At 42.0% G+C, this 15,110-nt stretch overlaps 1 long non-coding RNA gene across 1 annotated transcript; it reads right to left on the minus strand.

The window, feature by feature from the left end:
- Window positions 1-668: 668 nt before the first annotated feature.
- On the minus strand, window positions 669-4,370 carry LOC123162812 (uncharacterized). Its single transcript, XR_006481496.1, has 3 exons — window positions 3,904-4,370; window positions 1,905-2,652; window positions 669-1,159 (listed from the first exon to the last, which is right to left on the minus strand). It is a non-coding gene; the product is annotated as an uncharacterized lncRNA (long non-coding RNA).
- Between the last annotated feature and the right edge of the window lie 10,740 nt (window positions 4,371-15,110).

A 15,110-nucleotide genomic window follows, 5' to 3' on the forward strand; every position in this document is an offset into this window, starting at 1 on the left:
ATACATGAACTTAGAAAAAAGATCATGCACACCCGTCCATATGCAGGAGACGACTATAAAAACATGCAAGTGAATTTTTCAAGGTATATGTACAAAATTAGTTTGTGCCCCTTACTACATTAGTAAATGAATCAACTTCCCCCACAAAAAAAGTAAATGAATCAACTTCTTGCGATAACCAATAACATTTTAGGGAACTATCTCTTTGCTTGATAACCACTATCAACATGTACATAACTTCAATATTTTATCACAGTGTATCAGACACTCAGATACATCGGTTCGAAATCAGTTGAACATGAGAAATATTTGTGCAGAACACTCATATCAAATTCAGAACAACATACTCAGTTGTATGTCATCTCACTTGCGAAATCATAAATTCAGAACATGGTATCATACTCAATTTTGCTACTGGGAAAGGCTTGTTACACTTCAGTATGCACAATAGTACATGCTTTAAGCTGTCAAATATGTGTTGTCATAAATAAAGGAAAAAATGTATTTGATTTGCCATGGAACTGCTTGAAATCGAAGATATGGATGATGGTGTGCAGCACACAAATCAAATTAGCATCACAGCTTAAACCGAGGTCTGTTTACGATCAGTCTGAAACTTGACTCGATGAATATACACAATGAAACACAAATTTCAGTGAGATTCTCAGATTCACACAGGAAAGTTGCTTGGAACTTTAACTGGAAAAAGGATCAAAGTTGAACATGAACTGGGAAAACATTCTAAAAGTTCAGACTGGGCATGCTAGTTTGCTGCTGTTGAAAACTGCCTGTATAACCAGGACAGAAACAACAACTAAAACAGGGGATTACATCCAGTGATTAGCTTTCATCAAGGGGATAAATACCTCTGGTGTAACCGCTGCAGGCACCATTGTACGGCTCGACCGATGTTCTTGATAATGTCGAGCTAGATGGGGATGGAGGTGATGGCAATGGACCACAATCTATCTGATTATCTGATTTTGGCACAATCGATTCAAAACACTCAGAAACTGGAGTACATGTTGACATAGTTGGTGACATAGGTGATGGCTCCAGAACACTTGATTCAGAATTTTTTTCTTTTTTTGAAGGTCGGTTATCAAAGTCCTCTTCAATGTTCTTTGTAATATTAAGTTACAGTGCTGTCATCTATTTTCTGCAATCAGAACAAAAATAAAAGGTAAACCTCCAACCATTAGAAGCATCATCTGACAGTAGCTTTGTTTAAAGGAGATGAAAATATTACAATCCAGTATGTAGAAGGCAAAAGTATATAGAGATAAAATTTACCAATACATATGTGCATGTTAAAAAATTCTAGAATGAGAAAGTAAATCATATCAGCAAATGTGGTCTACCACACAGCATAAAGGAACTCTGTTGATTAAGTAGCTATATATGTGCATGTCAAAATATTCTGGGCTGCAAAACCATAAAAACAGGAAAGTTCAAGACACACATTATGATCCATCACATGAGAATTAATATGATCTTTTTGACATTTTATTTATCCTACATCTTTGTGAGACCCGCGGACTCAGCGCAGAACCTAATTTTTTTTTCTACATTTACATTCTCAAATAGAACTGCATTTTTCTAGTTGTCAAAATACAGTGAGCAGTAATTTTTCGTAAACATCATGCCCTGTTGAATATAATTGAGACCCATCCATCACTGATTTGTGAACTACTTTTGTTCTGGTCACCTATGTACTGAACTACTAAACATTCCTTACGAATTTACTCTGCTTCTTTCAAGTACAAACAAAATTCATTTATGTAGGAGTGCATGATGCGTTGCTTGTCAGTGAAATATAGTCTACTGTCGGCAATAGCTATATTTGCTGTAGTAAATTGACGATTTGACAAACATATGAGACCCATCAGATGCTTCAAAAGTACCTCAAAGTAGGTCTAGGCGACGACTGATGGTCTTCCGGCAAAATCGGCGGAGGCGGTGACAGATTGTCTTGCGGCGAAGTCGATGGAGACGATGGCGGTGAAGTCAAAGGAGACGATGGTTGCGAAGTCGACAGATATAGTATAAGACAATCATAAATTCGGCAAGGAGGAAGATCAAGGAATAGTAATGCGAATTATGCCACTATATATTTGAATTACATGGAGATCAATCACTCCAAAACCAAGTTTTCTGATATACAGACCGTTGTCTAGGCTTATTACATCAAAATGCACAGTTACCTAAAAAAGCAGTCCTATTTGTTCTTAGTTCTTTGAGTTGAACTTTTAGACCTGGCATTTGATCTCTTGCATGGCTGATAACTATGATGATTGTGATTCTTGGCAATTCTAGTTTACTTCTCAGCTTGAAGAATATGCTCTCATCTTTTAAGTATAACCTTAATGTTCCTCACTATGCAATGATCCTAAAATATATACGAAAATGAGCATGTACTTCATGCTCTTCTAAATTTTCTTTCCCTGACAGAAGGGAAAACACCCAGCTTCTATTAGATAAAACAAAGTATTACAAGGTATATATGGAGAAAAGTGTCACAGTAATAGACGCATTATACATGTACCAGGGCTCACATATGCAAACTAATATGAAGGGGATTCATACCTCTGGTGTAGTTGCCACAGGCAACATTGGACGGCTCAACGGATGTTCATTACTCATCTTAAGGGCCTGAAAAAAATCAACTCCAAATCAAAATAAGCTTTTTGCAGACAGACATCAGTGTTGACTAAATCACAACTATGAAAAAAATAGTTGATCATTCTTTTATTCTCTCAAGTGGCACCAGGCACTTAATTCTACTGAAAAATATGCAGATACACACTGGCTACATGCCTAGAGTAGTTAGCTCCACACAAACATTTGCATATAGGTCTTGAGCAACTGTGATGCAGTTTTGACAAATTGAGACATTGATTTAGCACAAAATATGTACATATACTTTATATGGGGCACTTATAAACATGCTACCAGGACAAAAACAAAATTAGTTACTAAGCAAAAAACATGGGCCTGTAACTCTAGAAACTATATAGAGGAAAGTTGTTTACACATCCTAATCCTGTTTTGCAGGTGCAACTAGCATATCTATTCTGCAAAGCTAATTCTTAATTGAAGAAAAAGCATAACCTAGGTGCAGCTAGCATATCTATATTCTGCAAAGCTAATTGTTAACTGAAGAAAAAGCATAATCGAGCAAGGGGACAGAAATAGTAACTACAACAGGGGAGTCGAAAACATTTTAACATCATAAAAGCATGAAAAAAAATATGGTCTTTGAGATCGTCATCTTAGACACACAAATTTATGAGCCATACTGAGATACATAAGCATGATTTATACACAATAGTATCGATGCATGCATGAGCAAAGTAGCTTATGTATGCAGTTCAAATTAAGTGAAGCAAGTTCATACAATAATTAGAAGGTTCAGTACAGTTCTGTGTTTCAAATTGTTTTTCTTGTGATGCGGCAAAGAAATTCTCCTACAGTTGCAAAAATCATTATTCATAGTTAAGACCAACAGTAGCAGGCACAAATTTAGGAAAAATACCACATGAATCTGAATTGAACCGTACATGATTCACAGTCGCATCTAGGTACAAAACCAACAGCGGTCCTCCACCTAAGCAATCCACGAGTACACGTTGATCTCAAGATTACTAACTAAAACCAAGTCTCGCAACAGTAAGAGAAGAAGACCATGACCACCAGTATCAAGTGTTGAAGAATCGTATTAGGTGTTTTATAATTACGGATAGTAGAAGAGCAGTGAAGTGGAAGCAAAGAGGCAACCAAAGCTTGCTATTCAGCTCATCTCCAGCAACAGCGGCAGCAAGGTGGCGTCAGTGACGGTCAGGTCAAGTTTTGATGAACTTCAGGCTCTAACGCACCGTGGCGTAGCTTAGAGGGGATACATACCTCTCGTGTAGCCACCACAGGACTCGGCGGGCGTTCTTGTTCCTCCAGCGAACTCGGCGCTTGTTCCTCCGGCGAAGTCGGCGCTTCTTCCTCCAGCGAACTTGGCGGCGACATTGGATGTTTGGTCAAAAATTGCAATTTCGATGGGATGATGGAGATTATGGTCGAAAGGCAAAACCAGATGGAGATTCCGGCCGAGGACCCTTGCTTCTTATAGCAGCCAATCAAATCCGGGTCGGGCACTACATCAATTTGTGTTGGAGAAGGACACGGCCGGCCTCCAATTTTCCATCCAAATCACGACAGGAGCAACGGAGGTTGAGAAGGATACCACGGAGGAGGCCAGAGAGGACTGGCGGCCGGCGCAGGCGGCCGGCGTACCATCCTCCATGAACGCCCACGGCGTCCACCTTCTCCTCCGCCTCGGCTGTAGCCATGCAGCAAGCCCACGGCGTCCGCCTTCTCCTCCGCCTCGTCTTTAGCCACACCCATGGCGTCCGCCTTCTCCTCCGCCACGGCTAGCCGTCCGACGAAGGCGCCGCCCCTCACCTGCTCGTGCTCCGCCGTCGCTGCCTTCGCTGGAAAGGGAGCCGCCGCTGGAAAGGGGCGAGTTTTGGATAAGATGAATCAGGGACCGCGTACTGAATATCGAATAAACGTAGGGTCTTTTTTGTAAAACCGAAGCGTTTTCCCATATTCATTCACTAAAGAAAGGACTGCGGGTTCTAATTTCGAAAAGAAAAGGGACTTTTTTTTATAAAAACGCCACGACGGTGAACCCGGAAACTCAATCCGTGCTTTATTATATATATATATATATATATATATATATATTAGGGAGAGATTACTCATAGGGATGTATTGAGGCCATAGAAAGCATTCAAACTACTTAGAACTCTAACAATTCAACATGCAAGCTCATCTACAACAGCACCAAGAGTAGCTAATTATTCAAAATATAAACCACTAAAGCAAAAACAAATTGGACAAACGGAGGAGTCACGTACCAAGCAACAATCACCCGAAACAGTTTCAGAAACGGAGATTCGAGCAAAGAGATCGAAATCCGCGGGTTTGAGAGCAAGAACACGAGAGAGAGAGCAATGGTGTTTTTTGATGGAGGTAGGTTGTGATGTGGGATGAAGAGATAAGTGAGAGGGGCCACATGGGGACCACAACCCACCAGGGTGCTCCTAGGGGTCCTGGCGCGTACAGGTGGGTTGTGCCCACCTGGTGCACCTCCCTCTGATGTTATTTGCACCAAAAATTCTTAAATATTCAGAAAAAATTGTATTAAATTTTCAGAGCATTCTGAAAACTTTTATTTTTGGGTCATTTTTTTATGCACGGGAAAATCAGAAAATAGACAAAACATGGAATTTTAATTTGTTTGACTAATAAAAATAGAAAACAAGAAGTAGGGACAGAAGGTAGTGCTTACTAATTTCATCAACTTCACACCTCTCAAAAATGATCCATTAATAAGGTTGATCAAGTCTTATTAACAGCCACTTTCGATTAGCATGAAACCGAAGAACTTTCGTAAATCACTAAGTTACCTAACCGGGGATCTGAATGTCCCCAACAATAAGCATTTCATATTTCTTTTTAAGAGTAGGTAGTGGTAGTTGAAAACTTCCAATAGTGATTGTCGGAAATTTTTCAATAACATTAATACCATTCACTTGGAATTGTTTCTTCGGAAAGTGCACCGTATGCTCATTACCATTGATATGAAAAGTGACCTTGCTTTTATTCCAATCAATAACAGCCCCTGCAGTATTCAAGAAGGGTCTACCAATGATAATCGACATGTTGTCGTCCTCGGGCATCTCAAGTATAACGAAGTTAGTCAAAATAGTAACATTAGCAACAACAACGGGCACATCCTCACAAATACCGACAAGTATGGCAGTTGATTTGTCAGCCATTTGCAAAGATATTTCGGTAGGTGTGAGTTTATTCAAATCAAGTCTTTTATATAAAGAGAAAGGCATAACACTAACACAAGCTCCAAATCACATAAAGCAGTTTTCACATAATTTCTTTTGATGGAGCAAGGTATAGTTGGTATTCCCGAATCTCCAAGTTTTTTAGGTACCACATCTTTAAAAGTATAATGATCAAGCATGGTGGAGATTTCAGCTTCTGGTATTTTTCTCTTATTGGTGATGATGTCTTTCATGTACTTTTTATAAGGAGGCATTTTTAAGATATCAGTCAAGCGAGTACGCAAAAAGGCTGGCCTCAACATTTTAGCAAAGCGTTCAAATTCTTCGTCATCTTTCTTTTTAGTTGAATTAGATGGAAAGGGCATAGGTTTTTGAACCCACGGTTCTCTTTCTTTACCGTGTTTTCTAGCAACAAAGTCTCTTTTATCATATCGTGTATTCTTGGCTTGTGGGTTATCAAGATCAACTGCAGGTTCTATCTCGACATCATTGGCTGGTTCTTTACTATTTGTTTGAGTATTTTCATGAACCTCATCACTATCTTTTTCATTATTAGAAGGTGAGTGTTCAGTACCAGGTTGAGTTTCAGCATCACAGATTGAAATTTCATTATCATTATCAGGAGGTGTTTCTACTTCAGGTTCACTAGAAGCATGCAAAGTCCTATCATTTTTCTTCTTCTTTTTCTTCTTAGAAGGACTACGTGCATCAGTGTTAACTCTTTGAGAGTCTTGTTCAATTCTTTTTGGGTGTCCCTCAGGATAAAGTGGTTCCTAAGTCATCCTATACCTCCTCTAGTCATTACTCTAACAACATGATCATTGATATTATTATTCATTTCATCAAGCAACTCCCTTTGAGATTTAGCAACTTGTTCTAACAAAGTTTAACCATAAAAGCATGCTTTTCCACACCTCTAACATCATTTGAGATTCCAAATAACAAGTCACTCAAGCGAGCAATCATATCAGAATTGTATTTCAATTCTTTCATAACATTTGCATTGAAGTGATCTTGCTTTCTAATATATTTCTCAAGCTCATAAAGGCACTGCCTAGGGTGCATATTGTGAGGATTATCATTATCATTGAATTTCATTAGAGAATTTACCTCCACCACCTTAGGCAGTGGTGGTGTATCAAGCCCATGTATTTCTTCAATAGGAGGTAAATTTTTAACAACCTCAGCTTTAATACCTTTTTCCTTCATAGATTTCTTTGCCTCTTGCATATCTTCAGGACTGAGATATAATATACCCCTCTTCTTCGGAGTGGGTTTAGGCGGTGGTTCATGAAGAGGCCAATCATCATAATTTTTTAATATGTTATTCAATAATTCTTCAGCTTGCCCAATAGTTCGTTCCCTGAAAACACAACCAACACAACTATCTAGGAAGTCCCTAGAAGCATCAGTTAGTCCATTATAGAAGATATCAAGTATTTCATTGTTCTTAAGAGGATGATCAGGCAAAGCATTAAGCAATTGGCAAAGCCTCCCAAAAGCTTGTGGGAGACTCTCTTCTTCAATTTGCACGAAGTAAAATATTTCCTGCAAGGCAGCTTGTTTCTTATGAGCAGGGAAATATTTTTCAGAGAAGTAATAAATCATATCCTGGGGACTATGCACACAACCATGAGAAAGATTATTGTACCAAGCTTTAGCATCACCCTTTAATGAGAATGGAAATAATTTGAGAATATAGTAATAGTGAGTTTTCTCATCACGAGTAAAAAGGGTGGCTATGCATTCAACTTAGTAAGATGTGCCACAACAGTTTTAGTTTCATAACCATGGAAAGGATCAGATTCAACCAAAGTAATCAACTCTGGGTCGACGGCGAATTCATAATCCTTATCAGCAATAAAGATAGGTGAAGTAGCAAATTTAGGATCGTATTGCATTCGAGCATTCAAGGATTTTTTCTTTATACTTGCATAGTAATTTCTCTAGATCATCTCTATCCTTACAAGCAAGAATGTCTCTAGTTGTCTTCTCATTCATAACATAACCTTCCGGTACTTTTGGCAATTCATATCTAGGAGGGCTAGTTCTAGTAGGTGTTTCAATATTTTCAGTATCAAGCTCATCATCAGTTTCAACAATATCATGTTGTCTTACTCTAGCAATTTGTTCGTCAAGAAATTCACCTAGTGGCACATCATCATCAACCAAGGTACTAGCATCATCATAAGTATCATTCATAGCAGAAGTAGCATCATCAATAACTTGCGACATATCAAGATTGATATCATGTGGTGGTGTTGCAAGTTTACTTATAACAGAAGGTGAATCTAAAGCGGAGCTGGATGGTAGTTCCTTACCTCCCCTCGTTTTAGAGGGATAAATCTTAGTCTTAGCATCCTTCAGATTCTTCATAGTGATAAATTTTAATAATCCCAAGTGACGCAACAAATATAGCTATGCTCCCTAGAAACGGCGCCAGAAAAAGGTCTCAATAACCCACAAGTATAGGGGATCGCAACAATTTTCGAGGGTAGAGTATTCAACCCAAATTTATAGATTCGACAGAAGGGGAGCCAAAGAATATTTGTATGTATTAGCAACTGAGTTGTCAATTCAACCACACCTGGAGATTAATTATCTGCAGCAAAGTGATTAGTAGCAAAGTAATATGATAGTTTTGATAATAGTAGCAGCAGCAATGGTAACGGTAACAGTGATAGCAGTAACTTTGTAGCAAGTGCAACAGTAATGATAGGAGTAGTAACTTAGCAAGGACAATATAAGAGAAATTCGTAGGCATTGGATTGGTAATTTTTTGGATGGTATTCATCATGTGACAGTCATAACCTAGGGTGATACAACACTAGCTCTAATTCATAAATATAATGTAGGCATGTATTCCGTAAATAGTCATACGTGCTAATGGAAAGAACTTTCATGGCATCTTTTCTCCTACCCTCCCATGGCAGCGGGGTCCAATTGGAAACTAAGGGATATTAAGGCCACCTTTTAATATAGAACCGGAACAAAGCATTAACACACGGTGAGTACATGAACTCCTCAAACTACGGTCATCACCGGGAGTGGTCCCGACTATTTTCACTCCGGGGTTGCCGGATCATAACACGTAGTAGGTGACTATAACTTGCTAGATTGGATCTAGAACATGGATATAATGGTGATAACATAAATGGTTCAGATCTGAAATCATGGCACTCGGGCCGAAAGTGACAAGCATTAAGCATGGCAAAGTCATAGCAACATCAATCTCAGAACATAGTGGATACTAGGGATCAAGCCCTTACAAAAATAACTAGATTACATGATCAATCTCATCCAACTCCTCACCGACCAGCGAGCCTACGAAGGAATTACTCACTCTCAGTGGGGAGCATCATGGAATCGGCGATGGAGAAGGGTTGGTGATGACGAAGATCAAAGATCCCCCTTCCCGGAGCCCCAAACGGACTCCAGATCCAGCCTCCCGATGAAGAACAGGAGGTGACGGCGGCTTCGTCTCGTGGAACGTGATAATTCATTCTCCCTAATTTTTTTCTGGAAATATGTGATTTTATAGCATCAGTTTCATGGTCTGCGGGGCCACCAGGTCGGGACAACCAACCTGGGCGCGCCCGGAGGGGGGCATGCCCTGGTGGGTTGTGCCCACCCAGGTGCCCCCTCAGGTGGTTCCTGGCTCCAAAAATTTTATTTTATTGTGGAAAAAATCCTCGCAAAGTTTTGTTCCATGCCGAGAACTTTTATTTCTGCAAAAAACAACACCATGGTAGTTCTGCTGAAAACAACGTCAGTCTGGGGTTAGTTTCAATCAAATCATGCAAATTAGAGTCCAAAACAAGAGGAAAAAGTGTTTAGAAAAGTAGATACGTTGGAGACGTATCACTCTTGTACCTTACCTGCTTATCCTAAACTGCTTAGTTTAGGTTAGTTAGTAATCCATCAATGACCCCTCACCTTGTCGCAGTTGCCCCAACTTGATGACCGGTGACTCGATCAATGTGTTCAGCATCCAGAGCCCGTCACATCACCTCAACCCCCTAGTTGTATGACTCTGCAGAGCTACTGCCGAGTGCCTAGCGTGATACCTCGTAACACACTCCTAATGATAACTCTGTAGTGTAGCTAATCGGCCATGGTCTACCGAGGGTGATTCCTCCTTCACCACACCCGATACGACTCTATCGTGCAACACCTGAAGTGTGAACCTCGAGGGTGATTCCTCGTATGTTCACCTCGACGATTACATCAAGTGGATTCCATCGAGGGTGATTCCTCGGGTTTTCCGCTTGATGTTATGGACACACGGTTACCTTGGCTTTATCCCAGGCCCATGTTAAAGACGGGTCGGCCCCGAGGGGTACCCGCGAGATATGTGAAGTCGGGTTGACCATTGGGGTACCCGCGAGAGTCACCGTTACTGCCGGGCTGAAGGGACAGGCAGTACCAGCTCATTAGAGGTGGACCTAAGTTCCCGATAGTCTCTGGATAGTCAGATTGACCTGGAGGGTACCCGCGACATAAGTACAAGGCACGGCCGGACAGGTAGACCGCCCTAGAGAGAGAGGGTTGGGCATGGTCATTTCTGTATTTTCTCGAGACTGGGTGATGGGGTCACATGATCGTGAATCTCTGCTCATTACCGCGAGCTCCCAATACACTAAGGGTTTGGGTATTTGATCTGAGTTGGCCACTAGCCTATATGCACTAACCACCATGCAGTAACATATATTTGCACTCGACGTCATATGTTTCTTCTGAAAGCTCGGTCAGACGTCCAGTTCAACATTGTGGCACGGTTGGATCATGCCATCCATGGCAGAGGTGGCGGTGGTATTCACCCTGCACACAATGACCCAGAGTGCAAAGGGCGATTGGCCCAATACCCTGGAGCGCTTAGGATGTAGACCGCCGGGGACCTCCCTGTGGAGCCTAGGTAGCACTTGTTGGGGATCGTTGCAGAAATTAAATTTTTTTCTACGCATCACCAAGATCAATCTATGGAGATACTAGCAACGAGAGAGAGTGGAGTGAATCTTCATAACCTTGAAGATTGCGATGCGGAAGCGTTAAAAGAACGCGGATGAAGGAGTCGTACTCATAGCGATTCAGATCGCGATTGATTCTGATCTAAGCGCCGAACAACGGCTCCTTCGCGTTTAACACATGTACAGCCCGGGGACGTCTCCCCCTTCTTGATCCAGCAAGGAGAGAGGAGAAGTTGAGGGAGAGCTCCGGCAGCATGACGGCGTGGTGGTGGAGCTTGCAGTTCTCTGGCAGGGCTTCGCCAAGCACTACGGAGGAGGAGGAGGAGGAGGTGTTGGGGAGGGAGAGGGCTGCGCCAGGGGAAGGGGTGCAGCTCCCATGTGCCTCCCCACTATATATAGCGGTGGAGGAGGCTGGTTTCTTGCCCTCCAAGTCCGTTGGGGAGTTGGCAAAGGTGGGGGAAAGAAATCCCATCATTTCCCTTCCCCACCGATTGTTATCCCCCTTTTTTAGGGATCTTGATCTTATCCCTTCGGGATACGATCTTATTCCTTCTAAGGGGGGATCTTGGTGCACCTTTACCAGGGGTGTGGGGCCTTGCCCCCACTTCACGTTCATGTGGGTCCCCCATGCAGGTGGGCCCCACTCCGGAACCTTCTAGAACCTTCTCGGTACAATACCAAAAAATCCCGAACATTTTCCGGTGGCCAAAATAGGACTTCCCATATATAAATCTTTACCTATGGACCATTCCGGAACTCCTCGTGACATCCGGGATCTCATCCGGGACTCAGAACAACATTCGGTAACTACACACTAATTCCCATAACAACTCTAGCATCACCGAACCTTAAGTGTGTAGACCCTACGGGTTCGGGAATCATGCAGACATGACCGAGACAGCTCTCTGGCCAATAACCAACAGCGGGATCTGGATACCCATGTTGGCTCCCACATGTTCCATGATGATCTCATCGGATGAACCACGATGTCGGGGATTCAATCAATCCTGTATACAATTCCCTTTGTCAATCGGTACGTTACTTGCCCGAGATTCGATCATCGGTATCCCAATACCTTGTTCAATCTCGTTACCGGCAAGTCACTTTTACTCGTTCCATAACACATCATCCCGTGATCAACTCTTTGGTCACACTGAGCTCATTATGATGATGTCCTACCGAGTGGGCCCAGAGATACCTCTCCGTCGCACGGAGTGACAAATCCCAGTCTCGATTTGTGCCAACCCAACAGACACTTTCGGAGATACCCGTAGTGTGCCTTTATAGCCACCCAGATACGTTGTGACGTTTGGCACACCCAAAGCATTCCTACGGTATCTGGGAGTTGCACAATCTCATGGTCTAAGGAAATGATACTTGACATTGGAAAAGCTTTAGCAGACCAACTACACGATCTTGTGCTATGCTTAGGAATTTGTCTTGTCCATCACATCATTCTCCTAATGATGTGATCCCGTTATCAATGACATCCAATGTCCATGGTCAGGAAACTGTAACCATCTATTGATCAACGAGCTAGTCAACTAGAGGCTTACCAGGGACATATTGTGGTCTATGTATTGACACATGTATTACAGTCTCCAGTTAATACAATTATAGCATGAACAATAGAAAATTATCATGAACAAGGAAATATAATAATAACCATTTTATTATTGCCACTAGGGCACATTTCCAACAGTCTCCCACTTGCACTAGAGTCAATAATCTAGTTCACATCACTATGTGATTGTAATGAATCCAAAACCCATGGGATTTGATCATATCTCGCTTGTGAGAGAGGTTATTAGTCAACGGGTCTGAACCTTTCAGATCCGTGTGTGCTTTACAAATCTCTATGTCATCTTGTAGATGCAGCTACCATGCGCTACTTGGAGCTATTCCAAATAACTGCTCTACTATACAAATCCGGTTTACTACTCAGAGTCATCTGGATTAGTGTCAAAGTTTGCATCGGCGTAACCCTTTACGATGAACTCTTTTACCACCTCCATAATCGAGAAAATTCCTTAGTCCACTAGTTACTAAGGATAAGTTTGACCGCTGTCATGTGATCCATTCCTGGATCACTCTTGTACCCCTTGATTGACTCATGGGCACACTTCAGGTGCGGTACATAGCATAGCATATTGTAGAGCCTACGTCTAAAGCATAGGGGACGACCTTCGTCCTTTCTCTCTCTTCTGCCGTGGTCAGATCTTGAGTCTCACTCAATGCTCACACCTTATAACACAGCCAAGAACTCCTTCTTTGTTGATCTTATTTGAACTCCTTCAAAATCTTGTCACGGTATGTATTCATTTGAAAGTACTATTAAGCGTTTTTGATCTATCCTTATAGATCTTGGTGCTCAATGTTCAAGTAGCTTAATCCAGGTTTTCCATTGAAAAATACTTTTCAAATAACCCTATATGCTTTCCAGAAATTCTACATCATTTCTGATCAACAATATGTCAACAACATATACTCATCAGAAATTCTATAGTGCACCCACTCACTTCTTTGGAAATACAAGTTTCTCATAAACTTTGTATAAACCTAAAATCTTTGAACATCTCATCAAAGCGCACATTCCAACTCCGAGATGCTTACTCCAGTCCTTAAAAGGATTGCTGGAGCTTTGCATACTTGTTAGCATATTTCAGGATTGACAAAACCTTCTGGTTGTATCACATACAACCTTTCCTCAAGAAAATCATGGAGGAAACAATGTTTTGACATCCTATCTGCAAGTTTTCATAAATAATGTAGTAACTACTAATATAACTCCAACAGACTCTTAGCATCGCTACAAGTGAGAAAGTCTCACGTAGTCAACTCCTTGAACTTGTCAGAAAACATCTTAACGACAAGTCGAGCTTTCTTAATGGTGATACTTACCATCATTGTCCGTCTTCCTTTTAAAATCCATCTGTACCCAATAGCCTTACGACCATCAAGTAGTTCTTCCAAAGTTTATACTTTGTTTTCACACATGGATCCTCTCGTATTTTATGGCCTCAAGCCTTTTGTTGGAATTCGGGCCCACCATCACTTCTCCATAGCTCGTAGGTTCATTGTTGTCTAGCAACATGACCTCCAAGACAGGATTACCTACCACTCTGAAATAGTACGCATCCTTGTCGACCTACGAGGTTTGGTAGTGACTTGATCCCAAGTTTCATGATCACTATCATCAGCTTCCACTTCAATTGGTGTAGGCGCTACAGGAACAACTTCCTGTGCCCTGCTACACACTAGTTGAAGTGATGGTTCAATAACCTCATCAAGTCTCCACCATCCTCCCACCCAATTCTTTTGAGAGAAACTTTTCCTCGAGAAAGGACCTGTTTCTAGAAAGAATCACTTTTGCTTCCGAATCCGAAATAGGAGGTATACCCAACTGTTTTGGGTCTCCTATAAAGATGCATTTGTCTGCTTTGGGTTCGAGTTTATCAGGCTAAACCCTTTTCACATAAGTGTCGCAGCCCCAAACTTTTAAGAAATGACAGCTTAGGTTTCTCTAAACCATAGTTCATATGGTGTCATCTCAACGGAATTATGTGGTTCCCTATTTAAAGTGAATGCGGTTGTCTCTAATGCCTAACCCATAAACGCACTACAAAAAAAGACACATCCATGACATTTTGGGACGAACAATTTTTTTCTGTCATACATATGACACTTCTATGACGATAATTGTGACAAAACCCGGTATCATCATAGATGTGGTGGGCTCCTACTTCTATGACAAAAAATCATGACAGCAAATGGGCTTTTCGTCCTGGGCGGGCCGGAGACGCAGCTGCATGACATTCTTTGGGCCGTCCATGACGGAAAAAACCATGGTAGAAGCGAGGGCGAGGAAAATTTCGGGGTGTTCCCGGTTACGGTGGGATGTCGGCGGCCGAGCGATGCGCGCTTCTCCCGTACACGTATGCGCGTGTGTGCGAGGCGTTGGCTCTAACTGAACCCGAGCGAGGTGTTGGGCTCTAACTGAACCCGAGCGATTGCACTGCAGGCTACACGTTACTGAACCCGAGCGATCGATCGATGGATGTTAACTGAACCCGATCGAGCGATTCCTTCGCTACTGCTGCTAACTGAAGCCTATCGATTGGATGAACAGTGAGTGTTGCGGGGGGGGGGGGGTTGGATGAACAGTGAGCAGTGGCGTTGCCTCTGGATGAACAGGACCCCGTGGTGTGGTGGAGGGCTGGATGACCAGTAGACGGTGGAGGGGTGCCCGTGGAGGGGTGGATGAACAGGACCCCGTGGTGTGGAGGGC

This window comes from Triticum aestivum, chromosome 1A (genome assembly GCF_018294505.1).
Source record: "Triticum aestivum cultivar Chinese Spring chromosome 1A, IWGSC CS RefSeq v2.1, whole genome shotgun sequence".
Classification (NCBI taxonomy): domain Eukaryota; kingdom Viridiplantae; phylum Streptophyta; class Magnoliopsida; order Poales; family Poaceae; genus Triticum; species Triticum aestivum.